The 23,292-nt window shown below is 46.7% G+C and overlaps 1 protein-coding gene across 1 annotated transcript in view; it reads right to left on the bottom strand.

The window, feature by feature from the left end:
• PDS5B (PDS5 cohesin associated factor B) overlaps nt 1–16,515 on the bottom strand; it is a 132,209-nt gene extending 115,694 nt beyond the window's left edge. The window contains exon 1 of the mRNA XM_073662516.1: nt 16,300–16,515. The gene's annotated coding sequence lies outside the window, so the exon portion shown is untranslated. The remainder of the gene's footprint in view (nt 1–16,299) is intronic.
• Between the last annotated feature and the right edge of the window lie 6,777 nt (nt 16,516–23,292).

The following is a 23,292-nucleotide window of genomic DNA, read 5'->3' as shown; positions in this document are numbered from 1 at the left end:
CCTCAATTTCCATGACACAGACTCTGATTCCCTCATACATGGCTCATGTGTAAGTGATACATTTACTATAGCACAGATTCATCTCAGCTAAAAGTCTAGACCCTTAGATCAGGAATAGGACAGACATTTATAGGACATTTCATAAGTTTCCCAAATTCTTATGGAAAAATATTCCCCACAAACTGCATTGAACTACTGTACCCAATTTATTATATATTTTAGGAGTCGGTGCGTTTTATACCAACTCCACAGCCTTGATTTTAATCAGTGTAATGTCGCCCACCTGACACAGTGTACGTAGTTTACTGAGCACAATCCTGCTGACAGGTGCGCTTTAAGGCAATGCTTTCATGAATGTTTTATTTATCAGATCTGTAACCAGCAAATTGTGGCTGTGACCAGGTTTTTTTTTTTAGCTGCTCCATGCACTTGTCTGCTTGGACGGTTGCAGAAGCTGCCTACCATTGAAACGAGAACGGTCTCATCTTCAAACTGGACAAGTCTCACATGCGCTTACCCTAGTAGAATAACGAGGGGTTAATTCACGAAGACAACCCCTGTCTATCGGCCATACACGGGGAGCACATGAAGCAGCTGTGATGTCGCTGAATATTTCCCAGACAGACAGACTGTAAACGTAACTGACTGTTACCGGCTGCGTGTATTCACCTATAAGGCTATGTGCCCACGATGCAGAAATGCTGCATATTTTTTCCGCTTCTCCCTAGCAGGAAAAACGCATGCGGTTTTTACATGCGTTTTCCCGTCAGGTATTAGCGTTTGTCAAGCGTTTTTGCGTGCATTTCTGCATGCGGGTTATCAAGCACTTTCCGAGCGATTTTAGCATCACTTGGAAAAGTGCTTAACAACTTGGTCACACTATATAAATCCATGCAACCGGCATGGATTTCTAGCAGTGTGACCAAGTTAGTTAAAAAAAAAAAAAAGAATAAGAATGGTAAAAAATAAAAAATAAAAGATATACTTACCTTCCAATGTCCTCCCGGTGTTTTCTCTGCAGCATCCGGTGTCTTGGGCGGCTCGCGGTGGTGTGAAGGACCTGCGGTGACATCATTGAGTCATGTGACAGGGTATATGACTCAATGACGTCATGGCAGGTCCTTCACAACACCGCGACCCATACAGCAGACCAGATGGAGGGGAGAAAACACCGGGAGGACATCGGAAGGTAAGTATAATCTTTATTTTTTATTTTAAATTCTTTTTTTTACAGTTTCTATGGTACCCAGGTCTGGATGAGAGTCTCCTCCAGACCTGGGTACCGTCCGCACATTGAACCGTGTGATATCCGCTTGTTCAGATACAGTGATGCGGATGTCACGCGGTCCAATGCAAGTCAATGGCGGCGATTATGCTGCGTGTCCGCAAAATTAATGGACATGCTGCGTTTTTTTCCGCAATGATAATCCGCAGAGGAAATTTCCGCAGCATGTGCACAGCACATGCGGATTATCATTGGGGACCATGGGGCACGTATTACCAAGCGTTTTTTAAGCGTTTTCGCTTGGGAAATTCCGCTGCAAAAACGCTTGAAAAACGCATAGTAAACAGCGTTTACCTGCAAGAGTGTGGCCATTAAAGTGTTATTCCCAAATCGTAAATTATCCATCTGTAGATGGATAGGATAGGGGATAATTTACTGATTGATAATGACCCATCCATTGGAGCTCCCAGAGATTAGGAGAATGGGGTTCTGGATACCTGCAACAGGAGCCTCATCTTGAATGGGGTGGAGGTGCGCTTCTCCATTCAAAGTGTATGGGACTTCCAGAGAAGGCTAAAAACAGCACTTGGCTATAACCTCAATCCCTTTGGCAATAAATGAAGAGGTTGAACATTCACAACCTTCACTTCATCCAGAGCACTATTCTCGTGATTGAGGGAGGTCTAAGCTAGAAGACCTCTAGGGATCAGCAAGTCATTTATAAAGGAGTTAATTTTTTTCTCAAATGAAATGGGAAAACGTCTAACAACTTGTGATCTGTGTTCTACTGTGAACGAAATATGGTTTTAAGAGATTTCCAAACCTCGCCTCGTGGCAACTACGTGTGGCCATACTCTCAAGGCATGTGAATATCAAAGAATACCATGGGTCTGCTCAAGACCCATCTCTAAAAGCCAAAGCCCATAACAAGCTGCAGTCTGTCACTCTTTTATCCACGTATTGTAAGGAAAGTCTAGCTAGCCGTGGTTTACATCAGCAAAACCAGCTGTCAAAAGATTTTGGCATCTGCACATTACCTGATCTCTGCTGAAGCTCCCGTATAAGAAACGTAGTCTGTGCTTAGACAACCCCTGGCAACAATCAAATAGTACTTACAGTTAGCATATATTATAGTAAGGATGAACAAATAGTATAGGTATTAGAAACGCAAATGTATTTTGATTGAAGTGGAACAACAATAATCCTTCATACAAATCAAAAAAATTAAACCGAAAAAAAAAAATTCAATTGAATAGGCAAATCTCTAGATCCAGTGACCAGCTGGACGCAAGGGCTACTGACCCGGGGGACTTCTGATGCCCAGAGAAGGGAGGAGGGGGTCACATTAGGATATTGCACACAGCAGCCTGTATGGATAAAACACGTCCATTTTTCAAGCCTTAAGACAGGGAAATAATGAATGGTCACTAAGGGTCGGATTGGTCCCTTTGACGAAGGAAACAACAGTGAGACTAAACTGTGCAAAGACCGCATTACAGCAAGAAAATCTTATGAATGACCCATCAGTTAACAGTCGGAGGTCAAAAGTGCCAGGAATACATTAACCCTGACAAGCCATTCACAAAGCAATGAGTTACATTCCCCTACTTAGGCAGCAAGTGACCTACAAAGGGATTAGACAGCAAATGGAAGGTCCCCCATAGCTCAAATCCACAACTAGACAGTTTCCCCTTCTGGAGGAGAGGACAGCAAAGGACGCTCTAGGGTCCAATTCATCAAAGCTTATGCACCTTTTTTCTATTTAAGGAATACGGTGGAGATAAATTATGTAATGTGACCATTTTCACGTCAAGAAGTGTTATTAACCTGCAGATTCCCACTATATGTTTAGCCGGCTTACTGGAGAAGTTATATCCTCCCTGCAGCCGCTTGCTTACAGTCATCGGGGTGGTGCAGGAGGCGCTTACTGTCACCGCTTCCTACACAGTGACTACACTATAATCACTCCCTGGCACATTGCTTGACAGTCTGCTCCGCACACACTACAAAGCAGACTATCAATGTAAGTGCCGTGGAGTGATCATACGCTCAGTGTATAGTAGGCTGTGACTGTAAACGCCTCGGCGACTGGATGACCCTCTCCATGTAGTTGCTCCAGCAAGCTGACTACACAAACCCCTATTTACCTGCAGGTAAATCACATTTCTCAAGGTGATAAGTTCCCTTTAAGTTAACTTTGCTTGGCTTTATCTGACTATAGGGGAACGCACATATCAACAGCGTCTTTAAACGCACTGTGGCCATGAGCTTTAATGGATTTACATTTACTTTGCTTGAACTGGTAAAACGTAGCAGATATTCTGCATTCAAAGAAAATGCGCAGGAAATATCACAGCATTTATGCCAAGTGGGAATATGGCCTGAAAAAAAAAAAAAAGAATTTTGTGCAGATTCATAAAACATTGCGCACACTTTTTGATGATTTTGCAGCAAAAGATAATAGTGCGAAAGGAGAAAGAGAAAAAGAAAAAAAAAAAAAAAAACACATGACCCAGAGCCTATGTATACATATAATCATCTAGTAAAACTGTTATTTATCTAATGTTGGAGGGAAGTCACTTCTTAAAAGGGTTGTCCCAGTAGGTTTGCCCCATGTAAAACAAAACTTATACTCACCCTCCAGTGCCGGCACTGTCTCTCCCCACCGGGCTTGCGTTATGGGAGCTTTATTTAAAGGGGTTGTCCTAGTAGTGGACAACCCCTTTAAATACAGGGGAATGTAACAGCCCTACATAGCCCTGAGTACCATGAGGTTTATCTGCACAAGTCTAGATTGGTCAAAGACAGGAGACAAATGGCAAGAGACGATTTTTTAAATCCTATAAAATCAGCGATGCCACCCATTTCTGGCAGCTCTCTACATGTAAGTGATTCATGCCGTGCAAAAAACAGGAGGTCTAAATCAGAGCCTGGCTGCACAACTACAGTCAGGTATATATTTTTCTCTGAAACGCTCTGACGTTTCATCTAAAATATAAGACGACGTTCTTCTCTCACTGCTAAAGCATTTCAGAGAAAAATATACGTGGCTGCAATCATTCCTTTTAATGCCAACACATGAGGAGAGTGTTTGAGGGCATTCAAGTAGATGGCTATGGCTGCGTACAAACGTTCTACATTATTTATGCTGGTCAATAACCGTAATATATTGTATACTAGTGGAGTACAGCACAAACAAACAGGTATAGTCTAAAATAGGACACTAGAACAATACCTCCAGATATGGTGTGAAGGCAGACCACCTCTAATGGTTTTTACATCAGGTTAGGAGAAATGTTGCTGTTCACCAGACAGGAGTTATAGCAGCAACCATCCAACACCCAACAGGTATCATGCACGTGTCCTATTGATTGGTTACATGAGATAAGGTTGCCTTTCTCTCCCATCCACAGTATAGTAGCATTTTTCCACACCTGATGTCAGATCGGGCAGGAGTTATACTCTGTAGAAGCACTTTTAATTGCCCCTTTGTTCTGCAAGCTACAAAGCGTATGTGCCCACGATGCAGAAATGAAGCAGAAAATTTCTGCATTTCCCTGGCAGAAAAAAAGCATGCGGATTGTACATGCGTTTTTCCTGCGGAATACATGCGGATTCACAAGCGCTTTCAAAGCGATTTTAGCATCACTTGGAAAAGTGCTTGTCAACTAGGTCACACTATATAAATCCATGCAAACAGCATGGATTTATATAGTGTGACCCAAGAGAATGGTTAAAAATAAAAAAATAAACCTATACTTACCTTCCGATGGCCCGGCGCGTGTTGCTGCGCTCCTTCCTGGCTGCCAGCTGATCGCGGGACACTGCACTGAAAGACCTGCCGTCACATGACTGTGACGTCAGCGCAGGTCCTTCAGTCCTGCCCACAAGCACAGGGAAGGAGACCGGGGGCCGTTGAAAGGTGAATATAATCTTTATTTTTTCTTTTATTCTTGTTTTTATAGTTTCTATGGTACCTGGGTGTGGAGGAGACTCTCCTCTCCTCCAGAACTGGGTACCATCCGCACATTAGAACGCGCCAATTAAACAAGTACAGATGAAGTCTTGCGGAATTGGCGCGTTCTAATGCAAGTCAATGGCGGCGAAAACGCAGCGCTTCCGCAAAATAATTGGTAGTGCTGCGTTTTTTTCCGCAATGATAATCCGCAGCGGAAATTTCCGCAGCATGTGCACAGCACATGCGGATTATCATTGGGGAACATTGCTGCCCTTCTACCATGCGTTTTTAATGCGTTTCCGCAGCTGCAAGAACGCGGCGGAAACGCATTAAAAACGCATCGTGGGCACACAGCCTAAGTATTTGGTGAAGAAATTTCTGCACCATTTCTGCATGTCTTGGCAGGAAAAAAGCAGCGGCAAAAATGTGCGTCTTTGCTGTGTTTTTTACTTGCATTTTGGGCGTCAATTTCTCCCCACTCATTAATATGGGTGAAATCTGCAACAAAACCGCTGAAAGAATTGACATGCAGCAGATATAAATCTGCAAGTCACAAATAAGCAACGTGTGCATGAGACTTTAGAATTTTCATTCACTTGGCTAGCAACAGGAAACCCTTCAGATTTTGTGACAAATCTGTACTGAAAAAACTAAGCAAAAATTCAAAGTGTGCACACAGCCTAAGACTATGGTCACACGCTGCGTAGATGTTGTTTTTTTGCTGCTATTTTATGCGAATTAAAAGCTGCTTTTTACAGTACCAACAAAAGCTATGAGATTTCAGAAATTTCATCAACACGGTTGTTTTTTTCCTGACTGAAGTGGAAAACTGCTTTATTTCTTTTTTTTTTTTTTTTTAAATTACAGCATGGCAATTCTTTCAGTGTTTTTGCAGGTCTTTTTTCACCCACAGAAAACAATAAGTAAGTGCAAATTATTATTATTTTTAGAGCACCCAAATTGATTCAGTGGTGCTGTACATGATGAGGGGTTACATACAAAACACAGGTAGAAATTACAATGAACCAACTAATAGTGAAAGACAGATACAGAGGAGAGGACCCTGCCCTTGCAGGCTTACAGTCTACAGGATGATGGGTAACCTTATATCAGCTGGTTAATATTATTTTTTCTGGTGACAGTTTCCCTTTAAGAACACAAACTGGAGAGGTGCGAGAGTGTTAGCAGGAAGACCACTTCTGAGGATATTGCAGTAGTCGAGGCGGGAGATGATGAGGGCATGCACTAGCATTTTAGTAGATTGAGGGTTGAAGAAAGGACGGATCCTGGAGATATTTTTGAGCTTGAGGCGGCAAAAGGTGGCGAGAACTTGGATGTGCGGTTTGAAGGACAAGGCAGAGTCGAGGGTTACTCAGAGGCAGCAGACTTCAGGTACAGGGGAAAGCGTGACGTAATTTATTGTGCTAGATCAGGTAGGGAAGATGAGTGAGATGGAGGAAAAATGAGGCGTTCAGTTTTGTCTACATTGAGCTTTACGAAGTGAGAGGAGAAGGAGGATATGGCCGATAGAAACTCCAGGATTCTGGACAGCACAGAGGTGACGCATAGGCCAGAGAGGTAGATCTGAGTGTCATCAGCATATAGAAATAAGAAGCAAAAAAACATTGCCATCGGTTATTACAGTTTTATTAGTGAAAAAAAGCAGTTACGGTAGCATGTGAAACATTTCTTTTTGTGATAAAATGTGGATAGGAAATGTGTCACTTATTCCGCGCTCCTCCGTGTTCAAAATAGATATATAATCCAGATCTTATGGATGGATTCAAGTGAATAGCTATTCACTTGAAGAAGTGGAAGGGACGACCACGAAATGCCTCTGATTTTAGCTTTATGATGAATAAACCCATTCCATAAGATCTGGATTATGCATCTATTTGGAACACGGAGGTGCGCAAAATAAGTGACATTTCCTATCCACCTTTTATCGCTTTTCGGACCCTTGTGGTTTGGTGTTTCCTGCAGCACTTCCAATACCATCTATATGAGTTGTGCATTTCACAACTGAACAAGGTGAGCACATTACTACTTTCATTCAATTGTTACCAGCACTATTGCGCCCCTACATTTTATCCTTTGCAAAACATTTCTTTTTTGCGATTTTCCCAAATTTAAAGCCATAATAGTCTTGGTGGCCTCTCACCTGAACATGGCAGTTAGTATTAGTACAGTTTAATTAAATTAGTGATCTGTTTAAAAGTAAGTATTGCCTGACCAATGTGTAAGATTAAACAATGCCTGACAACTCAATGCCCTACCAATGTGTGAAAATAAACAATGTCTACCAACTCAATGCACTGCCAATGTCTTAGGTAAACAATGCCCGACCAATTCAACTCCCCCAGCTTTTCATGAACTCATATGAACTGTTTTGTTCAGAATAATCACTATTTTTTCAGACATAGAAAAAACTTTTTCCACTAAATAATTTGATCAAACTGCCCTTTTTTCCAAAAATGTTTTATGGTTTCACATGTCTTGAATTTGTGACCCGACACCTTGCATTGTTCATGCTTCTGTGGTGGAAGCAAAGCTGGAATCTAGGATCCTGAAAAACGCAATAAGACCTGCTTTTTGTAAGCAGCTTCTTTACTGCCAAGAAATCAGGTTTTACATGCAGAAAAAAACGCAACATGTGAACACAGCCTTGTACTCAAGAAATTAAATTATTGACCTGTATAAATTGTATGGGATGTGTGTTCATTTCACAGTAAACTGGACATATTACATGTTCATTCCCCACCTACCAATAATTCAATCTACATCTCTTGGTAGGGATGAGTGTTCATTGCAATGTAACACTATAAATATTCCAACTTCATTCAATATCTATGATGTCCAGGAAACCTATTAAACCTCTTTAGTTTATTGGTATAAAAATATTCCATTCATTCCTTTTAGTACATCCCCTGACACACAGGTCTGAGTTGGTCAAGGAAGCAAGCAATTTGTATAGAAAAAGGGGGGGGGGGGGAAGGAATAAACGACTGCCAAGAATCGCTAGCACAGGGAAGCGGGTAAAAACTCAAAAGATAAATAATGAAAAGGACCACATGTCAGGCTCCCGAGCCATCAGATGATGAGTGAATCCTCTAGGAAATGTGGGATTTGTGGGCATCTTCCAGTATCACAACATTGATAGCCTATGCTTGGGCCAGGCCATCGATATAAGAATGGTGGGTGTCTAACTCTGGGCACCCCCGCTGATCAGCTGCTCACAGGAGCTTTTCAGTGTTTGGTATACCTGCACTCTGACGATTGAAAGGGGTATTCCAGCCTAAACAAAGTGTCACCAATCCACTGTGATAACTGATAACATCCCAATGCTGAGAATGCAATTACCGTATTTTTCGGACCATAAGACGCACTTTTTTCCCCCAAAATTTGGAAGCAAAATGGAGGATGCGTCTTATGGTCCGAACGTTACTTTACCGGTGGTGGTGGAGCGGGGAATCGCAGGGTCCTCCGGCGGCGGCAGAGGTGAGATGCGGCTGGAGTCGGGGCCTGTACCTGTGCTGGTGTCGGGTGGTGAAGCAGAGAAGCCGGGGCCTGTGCCGGGCTGTGAGTGGTGTCCGGCGGTAAGGCAGAGGAGCCGGGGCCTCTGCCGGGCTGTGAGCGGTGTCCGGCGGTGAGGCAGAGCAGCATGTGCGGCTTCCAGTGGCCGCGGCCATCTTCCTGAGGCCGAGATCCACGGGAAAATGGCTGCCGGAGCCGGCGCATGCGCCGACCCGGAGCTCCGGCGGCCATTTTGTAGATCACCGCCTCAGGAAGATGGCTGCGGCCACCGGAAACCGCACACGCTGCTGTGCCGCATCGCCGGAAACCACTCACAGCCCGGCACAGGCCCCGGCTCCTCTGCTTCACTGCCAGACGCCGCTCACAGGCCCCAGGCAAGTCCAGAGGCCCCAGGCAAGTCCAGAGGCCCCAGGCAAGTCCAGAGGCCCCAGGCAAGTCCAGAGGCCCCAGGCAAGTCCAGAGGCATCTCACCTCCTCTGCTGCCGCCGGGTTCCTGAGACAGGGAACGGAGGGACCTGCAATCCTGCTCCACCCTCACCGCAACTCACAGCTGCTGGAACACCGGCTTCATGTATCCAGGGTCCGCAGCATTCCTCCACTTCCGCCGGGCCGGTTTCCTGAATGACCCTGCCTCCTTCTCCACCACCCCCCAGGTAAGATACCTAATCAGACTATAAGACGGACCCCATCTTCTAAAAAAAATTTTTTTCCTATTTTCCACCCCAAAATTTTGGGTGCGTCTTATGGTCCGGTGCGTCTTCTAGTCCGAAAAATACGGTACTTACATTCTCCCCTACTGTCGTTATTTGTGAACTGTCTAGAAGTAATGAGAGCCCTACCACTGCAGCCGATCACTGGCCTCAGCGGTCATGGCTGTAAAGCTGCGGTGCGTAATAAGCTGCAAATGTCAAGTGTATGAGGTTGGGATAACATCACTTCTGGACAGTTCATAAACAATGCAATAAATCATTACAAACACGTCCAGCTATTACTGGGTGTTCGGTCCATCAAACTATATACATACAACCCACCACAACCTCTCTGTACATCTATAGGTCACATCTCATACTTATAATTACTTATGGGGATGGTGGCCATGTAATCCAGCCATGCAAAGTGAGTGGCATATTAGGGGCAGCCTTTAAATGTTTCACTCTTTGTTTCATCGCAGCCATTTGGTAAATTATAAAAAGTTCATTTTTTTCTCATTAAAGTATTCTCTGCACCCCATCTTGACTGAAAAAAAAAAACAGAAATGTAGAAATTTTTGCAAATTAATTAAAAAGAAAAACTGAAATATCACATGGTCATAAGTATTCAGACCCTCTGCTTAGTATTGAGTAGAAGCACCCTTTTGAGCTAGTACAGCCATGAGTCTTCTTGGGAATGACGCAACAAGCTTTTCACACCTGGATTTGGGGATCCTCTGCCATTCTTCCTTGCAGATCCTCTCCAGTTCAGTCAGGTTGGATGGTGAACGTTGGTGGACAGCCATTTTAAGGTCTCTCCAGAGATGCTCAATTGGGTTTAGGTCAGGGCTCTGGCTGGGCCAGTCAAGAATGGTCACAGAGTTATTCTGAAGCCACTCCTTTGTTATTTTAGCTGAGTGCTTAGGGTCATTGTCTTGTTGAAAGGTGAACCTTCGGCCAAGTCTGAGGTCCAGAGCACTCTGGAAGAGGTTCTCACCCAGGATATCTCTGTACTTGGCCGCATTCATGTTTCCTTCAATTGCAACCAGTCGTCCTGTCCCTGCAGCTGAAAAACACCCCCATAGCATAATGCTGCCACCATCATGTTTCACTGTCGGGATTGTATTGGGCAGGTGATGAGCAGTGCCTGGTTTTCTTCACACATACTGCTTAGAATTATCACAAAAAAGTTCTATCTTCGTCTCATTAGACCAGAGAATCTTATTTCTCCTAGTCTGGGAGTCCTTCATGTGTTTTTGAGCAAACTATGCGGGCTTTCATGTGTCTTGCACTGAGGAGAGGTTTCCGTCGGGCCACTCTGCCATAAAGGCCCGACTGGTGGAGGGCTGCAGTGACAGTTGACTTTGTGGACATTTCTACCATCTCCCTACGGCATCTCTGGAGCTCAGCCACAGTGATCTTGGGGTTCTTCTTTACCTCTCTCACCAAGGCTCTTCTCCCACAATTGCTCAGTTTGGCTGGATGGCCTGGTCTAGGAAGACTTCTGGTGGTCCCAAACGTCTTCCATTTAAGGATTATGGAGGCCACTGTGCTCTTAGGAACCTTAAGTAATGCAGACATTCTTTTGTAATGTTGGCCAGATCTGTGCCTTGCCACAATTCTGTCTCTGAGCTCCTTGGGCAGTTCCTTTGAGCTCATGATTATCATTTGGTCTGACATGCACTGTGAGCTTTGAGGTCTTATATAGACAGGTGGGTGCCTTTCCAAATAAAGTCCTATCAGTTTAATTAAACACAGCTGGATTCCAATGAAGGAGTAGAACCATCTCAAGGAGGATCACAAGGAAATGGACAGCATGTGACTTAAATATGAGCAAAGGGTCTGAATACTTATGACCATGTGATATTTCAGTTTTTCTTTAATAAATTTGCAAAAATTTCTACATTTCTGTTTTTTCTCAGTCAAGATGGGGTGCAGAGTGTACTTTAATGAGAAAAAAAAATGAACTTTTTAGATTTACCAAATGGCTGCAATGAAACAGAGTGAAAAATTTAAAGGGGTCTGAATACTTTCCGTACCCATTGTATATATAAGGCTCACACATAGGTATAAATGGTCAGTCCTTACCTATAGGGAACATACACATAGGTATATACAGTCAGTCCATACCAGTAGTGACCATACCTTCATTATACACCTAGATACACAGCTCACACATAGGTATAAACAGTCTGTACTTACCTATAGGTAATATATATCACACACAGTTATACACAGACAGCCCATACCCATAGGGATCTGTGGATATTGGGAATTAACCGATTGTCCTGGGTAGTGCATTGCAATAAAAAAATGGTGCAGCACGAGAGAAGTCTTGGAGACGGGAGTATGAGGTTTGTATTATAAAGAATGTTAGTCTTAGTTCATTAGCAGAACGGAGGGCACGGGTAAGGTGGTAATCACAGATGAGGGAGATGTAGGGCAGTACAGAACTGTGGAGAGCTTTGTGGGTGAGAGTTATAAGTTTATATTGGAGGCTGTGATGGATGGGTAACCAGTGCAATGACTGGCACAGAATGGAGGCACTGGTGTAGCAGCTGGACACATATGATCCTGGCTTCAACACTCATGATAGTACAAGGGAGACGAATTAGTAGAAAGTTGTAGCACTCCAGATGAGAATAAAGCAAAAAGAACAGCAAGAGCTTTTGTAGAGTCAGAGGTAAGAAAAGGTCAGATTCTCAAGATGTTTTTAAGGTGCAGGTGACATGAGTGAGTGATCAGATATAGGGAACAAGGAAAGATCTGAGTCAAATATAACCCCAAGACAATGGGTGTGCTGCTTGGGAGTTATGGTAGAACCACGCAATGAAATGGCAGTTTTGGAGAGATTCAGTTTCACACACAGGTAGGACATCACATTAGAAACAGTGGACAGACATTCACTGGTACAGTGTCCATTTTAGGACATGATCAGATATCAAAATCAAACATCAGAATGATGTCAGTTTGAGGCTAAATACCTTGTCTGAGAAGTGATTCTGACGAGTGACTTTTATAACTGTAATAATAAAAAAATAAAAAGTAACTGTTCGCTGATGGGACTTGAACCCAAAATTCTGTGTCCCAAAGCCAGTGCACTAACCACTGAGCTATAAACTCAGTTGAAAAAACCTAGGAGTTCTATTTGGTTATATGATTTTCAGTGCAAACTTGCCTAAGGCTGTGTGCCCACGTAGCGTTTTTCAAGCGTTTTTGATGCGGAATTTCCGCAGCGGAAACGCTTGTAAAACGCTTGGTAACCCGCACCCCATGGTCCCCAATGGGATTCCGCAAGTTCTATGCACATGCTGCGGATTTTTCCGCAGCGTTTATGCTGCGTTCAAAAATCCGCAGCATGTCAATTAATTTTGCGTTTCCGCAAGCAGAATTGCCTTTGTCCAATGCATAAAAAACGCAAGGCAATTCCGCATGTGGAAAACGCGTGATAAACGCGCGAAAAATGCGCGATAAACGCGTGCGGAATTCTGCATGCGTTTTTCCGGGAGAGGACTTGCAGAAATGAAGCAGAAATTTTCTGCTTCATTTATGCAACGTGGGCACATAGCCTAAAACTCATTGGGACTTATGCACAGATTGCAAGCAAGCCAAACTCAAATGATATTTGATTTTGATGTGTGAGTTTCTTCAAACATCAGAATCACAATGACTTAAAGGCTATGTGCACACGATGCAGAAATGAAGCAGAAAATTTCTGCATCACTTCTGCATCTCCCTGGCAGAAAAAACGCATGCAGATTGTGCATGCGTTTTTCCTGCAGAATACATGCGGATCCACATGCGTTTCCGCATGCAGATTGACAAGCGCTTTCCAGGCGATTTTAGCATCACCTGGAAAGTGCTTGACAACTAGGTCACACTATATAAATCCATGCAAACAGCATGGATTTATATAGTGTGACCCGAGAGAGTGTATATACTTACCTCCGATGGCCCGCGCTGTCCTGCTCACTCCGTTCTCCCGGCAACTTTGAATTGAAAGACCTGCCGACGTCAGCGTCACGTGACCCGTCACATGACTCTGACGTCACCGCAGGTCCTACAACTCACTGCAAGTGCCGGGAAGCAAGCAGGAGCGCTGCGCGGGCCGACAGATGGTAAGTATATATTTTTTATTTTATTCTTGTTTTTACAGCTTTTTTAATGGTACCTGGGTGTGGATGAGACTCTCCTCTCCTCCACACTCGGGTACCATCCGCACATTAGAACGCACCAATTACGCAAGTACAGATGCAGTCTTGCGGAATTGGCGCGTTCTAATGCAAGTCAATGGCGGCGAAAACGCCGCGTTTCCGCAAAATTAAATGACATGCTGCGGATTTTTGAGCGCAGCGTTTACGCTGCGGAAAAATCCGCATCATGGGCACAGCACATGCGGATTTCAATTGGGTAACATTGCTTCCCTTCTACCATGCGTTTTTCATGCGTTTCCGGGGCGTTTACGCAACTGCAAAAACGCCGCGGAAACGCATGAAATACGCATCGTGTGAACTCAGCCTTAGTCAACCTGAGTATTTTCATGGTTGATCTCAGACAAGTAAAGCTATCAGTTAGAACAACTTGACTGGATAGCGCAATGGTAAGGCATCAGCCTCTGAAACTACAGTGTTAGAGTTCAAATCCTGTTAGGAATAAGATTTTTTTTAATTATGACTGTTTAGCACAGAAACTACAGGGGTGTTTTACTTTTCATATCTGACACTCTGATTGTCATCCTGATGTGTTAAGAGTTTCAGACACGCTGTCTATTTGCATGATAAATTACATAGCAAAAGTAAATTATATTACACAGCCAGTCCCCACCTACATACAGTCACACGCAGGTGTACACAGCCAGTCCCCCACCTACATACAGTCACGCGCAGGTGAACACAGCCAGTCCCCACCAACATACAGTCACGCACGGGTATACACAGCCAGTCCTCACCTATGTACAGTCACATGCAGGTATACACAGCCAGTCCTCACCTATATACAGATACACGCAGGTGTACACAGCCAGTCCCCACCAACATACAGTCACACGCAGGTGTACACAGCCAGTCCTCAGCAACATACAGTCACACACAGGTATACACACCCAGTCCTCCCCTATATACAGGCACACACAGGTATACACAGACAGTCCTCACCTATATACAGTCACACACAGGTATACACAGCCAGTCCTCACCTATATACAGTCACACGCAGGTATACACAGCCAGTCCTCACCTATATACAGTCACACGCAGGTATACACAGCCAGTCCACCTATATACAGTCACACGCGGGTATACACAGCCAATCCTCACCTATATACAGTCACAAGCAGGTCTACCCAGCCAGTCCTCACGTATATACAGTCACACGCAGGTATATACAGCCAGTCCTCACCTATATAGTCACACGCAGGTATATACAGCCAGTCCTCACCTATATACAGTCACACGCAGGTATACACAGCCAGTCCTCACCTATATAGTCACACGCAGGTATACACAGCCAGTCTTCACCTATATACAGTCACACGCAGGTATACACAGCCAGTCCTCAGCAACATAGTCACACGCAGGTATACACAGCGAGTCCTCACCTATATACAGGCACACACAGGTATACACAGCCAGTCCTCACCTATATACAGCCACGCGCAGGTATACACAGCCAGTCCTCACCTATATACAGCCACACACAGGTATACACAGCCAGTCCTCACCTATATACAGTCACACACGGGTATACACAGCCAGTCCTCACCTATATACAGTCACACACAGGTATACACAGCCAGTCCTCACGTATATACAGTCACACGCAGGTATACACAGCCAGTCCTCACCTATATACAGTCACAAGCAGGTATTCACAGCCAGTCTTCACCTATATACAGTCACACGCAGGTATACACCGCCAGTCCTCACGTATATACAGTCACACGCAGGTATACACAGCCAGTCCTCACCTATATACAGTCACACGCAGGTATATACAGCCAGTCCTCAGCTATATACAGTCACACACAGGTATACACAGCCAGTCCTCACCTATATACAGTCACACACAGGTATACATAACCAGTTCTCACCTATATACAGTCACACACAGGTATACACAGCTAGCCCTCACCAATATACAGTCACACGCAGGTATACACAGCTAGCCCTCACCAATATACAGTCACACGCAGGTATACATAACCAGTCCTCACGTATATAGTCACACACAGGTATACACAGCCAGTCCTCACGTATATAGTCACACACAGGTATACACAGCCAGTCCTCACCTATATACAGTCACACACAGGTATACACAGCCAGTCCTCACCTATATACAGTCACACGCGGGTATACATAGCCAGTGCTTGCCTATATACAGTCACACACGGGTATACACAGCCAGTCCTCACCTATATACAGTCACACACAGGTGTACACAGCCAGTCCTCACCTATATACAGTCACACGCGGGTATACACAGCCAGTCCTCACCTATATACAGTCACACGCGGGTATACACAGCCAGTCCTCACCTATATACAGTCACATACGGGTATACACAGCCAGTCCTCAGCTATAGGGATCACAGCTCACACAGGGCTATATACAGCCCCCACCTGTAGGGACATTTCCGCACAATGGCCGCCCTGTGTATACTGTACACACTGTATATACAGTCTCCTGCCCTCCCCGCACTGTGTATACACATATATACCCTGTACAGCACATGGGGCGATGCTGGACGCCCCCGGCACACATCACTGTGCCCCATCCCCCGCACAGCGGTTCTGTCACCTACCAGCACGGACAGAGCCCCGGGGCCGCTCTCCTCGCAGCCCCCCATTCCCCACCATTTACCCCTCACACCGCAGCCTCGGAGCCGCCTCTCACCTTCACTCGCCTGCAACCCTGAGTGTTGTAGTGTAACGGCAGCACCGACTCCTGTCCGTTCTCTCCACCGTTCGTGTCACCCTTCACCGTGGTTACGGTCCCAGAGCTTCAAAATGGCGCCAATTTGTCTCTTGCGGCTCCAATGGAAGCAGCAGCGGCGGCGACTGGAAGAGCGCGGCCTCAGTCACTGCACGGGGCAGCGACGCCACCTAGCGGCGCAGCGGAGAACCGTTACGGCCCGCCCCTACGTGACGTCACGGGCTGTGAGAGACACAGGAGTCGGCGGAGGTTGTGCGGGACTTCCTGCTACGCGGAGGAGCCTGGACACTGTGTGATGTGACCGTGTACAGCCGCGACCGAGGGACGGGGAAACCGGGCTGTGCTGGGTCACTCCGCCACTCATCAGAGAGTCGGCAGAATGCGCACTAGGGAAGCTCTAGGCCATGTTCACACATCAATATTACTAGGTCGAAATCTGGAGTGGAAACGTATAACAGAAACACGTCACCAGTTCTGTATTTTTCACCCACTCATGATTTTGGCTTATAAAGACTGAGGTTAAATACTGACCATATGAATGGGGGCCTTAATGTGAAATTCTTCAGCAAACCATTGTGGTGGGAAGGGAACCGGACTGTCTGCATTCCTCCACAGATACATGCAACGGCAAAGCGAGGGGACGTCACAGTGCCCCCATATCAGAGGAGCAAGTGGTCTCATCTCTGTGCTCGCCACAGTGCCCCCCATAATAACATGCCAGTGACTGCACTCACAGGAGAGCAACCGAGTGCCCCCATAATAACACACTCCTGTCACTGCACTCACAGGAGAGCAACCGAGTGCCCCCATTATAACACACTCCTGTCACTGCACTCACAGATCAACCGAGTGCCCCCATAATAAAGCACGCCAGTCACTGCACTTACAGGAGAGCAACTGAGTGCCCCCGTAATAACACACTCCTGTCACTGCACTCACAGGAGAGCAACCGAGTGCCCCCATAATAACACACATCAGTCACTGCACTCACAGGAGAGCAACCGAGTGCCCCCATAATAACACACTCCTGTCACTGCACTCACAGGAGAGCAACCGAGTGCCCCCATTATAACACACTCCTGTCACTGCACTCACAGATCAACCGAGTGCCCCCATAATAAAGCACGCCAGTCACTGCACTTACAGGAGAGCAACTGAGTGCCCCCGTAATAACACACTCCTGTCACTGCACTCACAGGAGAGCAACCGAGTGCCCCCATAATAACACACATCAGTCACTGCACTCACAGATCAACCGAGTGCCCCCATAATAAAGCACGCCAGTCACTGCACTTACAGGAGAGCAACCGAGTGCCCCCATAATAAAGCACGCCAGTGACTGCACTCACAGTACAGCAACTGAGTGCCCCCATAATAAAGCACGCCAGTCACTGCACTCACAGGAGAGCAACCGAGTGCCCCCATAATAACACACGTCAGTCACTGCACTCACAGGAGAGCAACGGCATGCTCCCATTATAACACACTCCTGTCACTGCAGTCACAGATCAACCGAGTGCCCCCATAATAACACGTCAGTCACTGCACTCACAGGCGAGCAACCGAGTGCCCCCATTTTAACACACTCCTGTCACTGCACTCACAGGAGAGCAACCGAGTGCCCCCATTATAACACACTCCTGTCACTGCACTCACAGGAGAGCAACCGAGTGCCCCCATAATAAAGCACACCAGTCACTGCACTTACAGGAGAGCAACCAAGTGCCCCCATAATAAAGCACGCCAGTCACTGCATTCACAGATCAACCGAGTGCCCCCATAATAAAGTACCCCAGTCACCACCCTCACAGGAGAACAACCCCATGCCCCCATAATAACACACGCCAGTCACTGCACTCACAGATCAACCGAGTGCCTCCATAATAACGCACACCAGTCACTGCACTCATAGGAGAGCAACCGAGTGCCCCCATAATAAAGCACGCCAGTCACTGCACTCACAGGAGAGCAACCGCATGCCCCCATAATAAAGCACGCCAGTCACTGCACTCACAGGAGAGCAAACGCATGCCCCCATAATAAAGCACGCCAGTCACTGCACTCACAGTAGAGCAACCGAGTGCCGCCATAATAAAGCACGCCAGTCACTGCACTCACAGATCAACCGAGTGCCCCCATAATAACGCACACCAGTCACTGCACTCACAGGAGAGCAACCGAGTGCCCCCATAATAAAGCATGCTAGTCACTGCACTCACAGGAGAGCAACCGCATGCCCCCATAATAAAGCACGCCAGTCACTGCACTCACAGATCAACCGAGTGCCCCCATAATAACGCACACCAATCACTGCACTCACAGGAGAGCAACCGAGTGCCCCCATAATAAAGCACGCCAGTCACTGCACTCACAGATCAACTGAGTGCCTCCATAATAACGCACACCAGTCACTGCACTCATAGGAGAGCAACCGAGTGCCCCCATAATAAAGCACGCCAGTCACTTCACTCACAGGAGAGCAACCGCATGCCCCCATAATAAAGCACGCCAGTCACTGCACTCACAGTAGAGCAACCGAGTGCCCCCATAATAAAGCACGCCAGTCACTGCACTCACAGATCAACCGAGTGCCCCCTTAATAACGCACACCAGTCACTGCACTCACAGGAGAGCAACCGAGTGCCCCCATAATAAAGCATGCCAGTCACTGCACTCACAGGAGAGCAACCGCATGCCCCCATAATAAAGCACGCCAGTCACTGCACTCACAGATCAACCGAGTGCCCCCATAATAACGCACAGCAGTCACTGCACTCACAGGAGAGCAACCGATTGCCCCCATAATAAAGCACGCAAGTCACTGCACTCACAGGAGAGCAACCGCATGCCCGCATAATAAAGCACGCCAGTCACTGCACTCACAGATCAACCGAGTGCCTCCATAATAACGCACACCAGTCACTGCACTCATAGGAGAGCAACCGAGTGCCCCCATAATAAAGCACGCCAGTCACTGCACTCACAGGAGAGCAACCGCATGCCCCCATAATAAAGCACGCCAGTCACTGCACTCACAGGAGAGCAAACGCATGCCCCCATAATAAAGCACGCCAGTCACTGCACTCACAGTAGAGCAACCGAGTGCCGCCATAATAAAGCACACCAGTCACTGCACTCACAGGAGAGCAACCGAGTGCCCCCATAATAAAGCATGCCAGTCACTGCACTCACAGGAGAGCAACCGAGTGCCCCCATAATAAAGCATGCCAGTCACTGCACTCACAGGAGAGCAACCGCATGCCCCCATAATAAAGCACGCCAGTCACTGCACTCACAGATCAACCGAGTGCCCCCATAATAACGCACACCAATCACTGCACTCACAGGAGAGCAACCGAGTGCCCCCATAATAAAGCACGCCAGTCACTGCACTCACAGATCAACTGAGTGCCTCCATAATAACGCACACCAGTCACTGCACTCATAGGAGAGCAACCGAGTGCCCCCATAATAAAGCACGCCAGTCACTTCACTCACAGGAGAGCAACCGCATGCCCCCATAATAAAGCACGCCAGTCACTGCACTCACAGTAGAGCAACCGAGTGCCCCCATAATAAAGCACGCCAGTCACTGCACTCACAGATCAACCGAGTGCCCCCTTAATAACGCACACCAGTCACTGCACTCACAGGAGAGCAACCGAGTGCCCCCATAATAAAGCATGCCAGTCACTGCACTCACAGGAGAGCAACCGCATGCCCCCATAATAAAGCACGCCAGTCACTGCACTCACAGATCAACCGAGTGCCCCCATAAGAACGCACACCAGTCACTGCACTCACAGGAGAGCAACCAATTGCCCCCATAATAAAGCACGCCAGTCACTGCACTCACAGGAGAGCAACCGCATGCCCCCATAATAAAGCACGCCAGTCACTGCACTCACAGATCAACCGAGTGCCCCCATAATAAAGTACCCCAGTCACCACCCTCACAGGAGAGCAACCGCATGCCCCCATAATAACACACGCCAGTCACTGCACTCACAGGAAAGCAACTGAGTGCCCCCATAATAACACACGCCAGTCACCACCCTCACAGGAGACCAAGCGAGTGCCCTCATAATAACGCACGCCAGTCACCACTCTCACAGGAGATCAACTGAGTGGCCCCATAATAACGCACGCCAGTCAGCACCCTCACAGGAGAGCAACCGCATGTCCCCATAATAACGCACACCAGTCAGCACCCTCACAGGAGAGCAACCGAGTGCCCCCATAATAACACACGCCAGTCACCACCCTCACAGGAGAGCAAGCGAGTGCCCCATAATAACGCACGCCAGTCACCACTCTCACAGGAGAGCAACCGAGTGCCCCCATAATAACGCTCGCCAGTCACCACCCTCACAGGAGAGCAACTTAGTGCCCCCATAATAACGCATGCCAGTCACTGCACTCACAGGAGAGCAACCGAGTGCCCCCATAATAATGCATGTCAGTCACTGCTCTCACAGTAGAGCAACCAAGTGCCCCCATAATAAAGCATACTAGTCACTGCATTCACAGGAGAGCAAGCGAGTGCCCCCATAATAACGCACGCCAGTCATCACCCTCACAGGAGAGCAAGTGAGTGCCCCCATAATAACACGCCAATTACCACCCTCACAAGAGAGCAACCAATTGCCCCCATAATAACGCACGCCAGTCACTGCACTCAGAAGATCAACCACGTACCACCATAATCACACACGCCAGTCACCACCCTCACAGGAGAGCAACTGAGAGCCCTCATAATAATGCACGCCAGTCACTGCACTCAGAAGATCAACCACGTACCACCATAATCACACACGCCAGTCACCACCCTCACAGGAGAGCAACTGAGAGCCCTCATAATAATGCACGCCAGTCACTGCACTCACAGGAGAGCAACCAAGTGCCCTCATAATAATGCACACCAGTCACAGCCACTGCACTCACAGAAGAGCAACCGAGTGCCCCCATAATAAAGCACACCAGTCACCACCCTCACAGTAGAGCAACCGAGTGCCCCCATGATAAAGCACGGCAGTCACTGCACTCTCAGGAGATCAACCGAGTGCCCCCATAATAACACACGCCAGTCACCACCCTCATGTATGTATATTATTTTTGTAATTTTTAAGCACTGAAGCACTTTTTTCAGTGTTTTTAACACCTGGTTACAGTTGCAAGCTCTGAAGTTTTTATATATATATATATATATATATATATATATATATATATATATATATATATATATATATATATGAATTATGCCTGTGTTTAGTGAATTATACTCCTTGTGATTTCATCCATTGTTTTGATCCCTGCACATTTATTTATTTATATATTTGATTCATGGTATCCTCTTGCGGTTTGTGTCGCTTTTTAGTGTTTTTATCCATTGTACCTTAATAAAGATTGTGAGTAAACTAGATTTTTTCTTTGTATTCATCTTTATTTTTTGTTAATGGTCATGTTTGATCTAATTGGTGTATAGTTAGCTAAAGAAGTAGAAAGTCAAACCAGCGTGTTTCCCGTGAAGCAATACAGAGTATACTGCAGAGGAATGGCATGCATTGGTGTTGTCCCCAAAGGAAGCCCCTCCTAAAGCCCATGTACAATATACACTGCTCAGAAAAATAAAGGGAACACTCAAATAACACATCGTAGATCTGAATGAATGAAATATTCTCATTGAATACTTTGTTCTGTACAAAGTTGAATGTGCTGACAACAAAATCACACAAAAATCATCAATGGAAATCAAATTTATTAACCAATGGAGGCCTGGATTTGGAGTCACCCCCAAAATTAAAGTGGAAAAACACACTACAGGCTGATCCAATTTTGATGTAATGTCCTTGAAACAAGTCAAAATGAGGCTCAGTATTGTGTGTGACCTCCACGTGCCTGTATGACCTCCCTACAGCGCCAGGGCATGCTCCTGATGGTCTCCTGTGGGATTTCCTCCCAGACCTGGACTAAAGCATCCGCCAACTTCTGGACAGTCTGTGGTGCAAGGTGACGTTGGTGGATGGAGCGAGACATGAAGTCCCAGATGTGCTCAATCGGATTCAGGTCTGGGGAACAGGCGGGCCAGTCCATAGCTTCAATGCCTTCATCTTACAGGAACTGCTGACACACTCCAGCCACATGAGGTCTGGCATTGTCCTGCATTAGGAGGAACCCAGGGCCAACCGCACCAACATATGGTCTCACAAGGGGTTTGAGGATCTCATCTCGGTACCTAATGGCAGTCAGGCTACCTCTGGCGAGCACATGGAGGGCCGTGCGCCCCTCCTAAGAAATGCCACCCCACACCATTACTGACCCACTGCCAAACTGGTGATACTGAAGGATGTTGCAGGCAGCAGATCGCTCTCCACGGCGTCTCCAGACCCTGTCACGTCTGTCACATGTGCTCAGTGTGAACCTGCTGTGAAGAGCACAAGGCGCCAGTGGCGACTTTGCCAATCCTGGTTTTCTGTGGCAAATGCCAAGCGTCCTCCACGGTGTTGGGCTGTGAGCACAACCCCCATCTGTGGACGTCGGGCCCTCATACCACCCTCATGGAGTCGGTTTCTTACCGTTTGTGCAGACACATGCACATTTGTGGCCTGCTGGAGGTCATTTTGCAGGGCTCTGGCAGTGCTCCTCCTATTCCTCCTTGCACAAAGGCGGAGGTAGCGGTCCTGCTGCTGGGTTGTTGCCCTCCTACGGCCCCCTCCACGTCTCCTGGTGTACTGGCCTGTCTCCTGGTAGCGCCTCCAGCCTCTGGACACTACGCTGACAGACACAGCAAACCTTCTTGCCACAGCTCGCATTGATGTGCCATCCTGGATGAGCTGCACTACCTGAGCAACTTCTGTGGGTTGTAGAGTCCGTCTCATGCTACCACGAGTGTGAAAGCACAACCAACATTCAAAAGTGACCAAAGCATCAGCCAGAAAGCATTGGTACTGAGAT

Source organism: Phyllobates terribilis, unplaced genomic scaffold, assembly GCF_046119375.1.
Source record: "Phyllobates terribilis strain yellow unplaced genomic scaffold, ASM4611937v1 Scaffold_2__4_contigs__length_985480577, whole genome shotgun sequence".
NCBI lineage: Eukaryota > Metazoa > Chordata > Amphibia > Anura > Dendrobatidae > Phyllobates > Phyllobates terribilis.
This window is presented reverse-complemented; position numbering and strand designations above follow the sequence as displayed.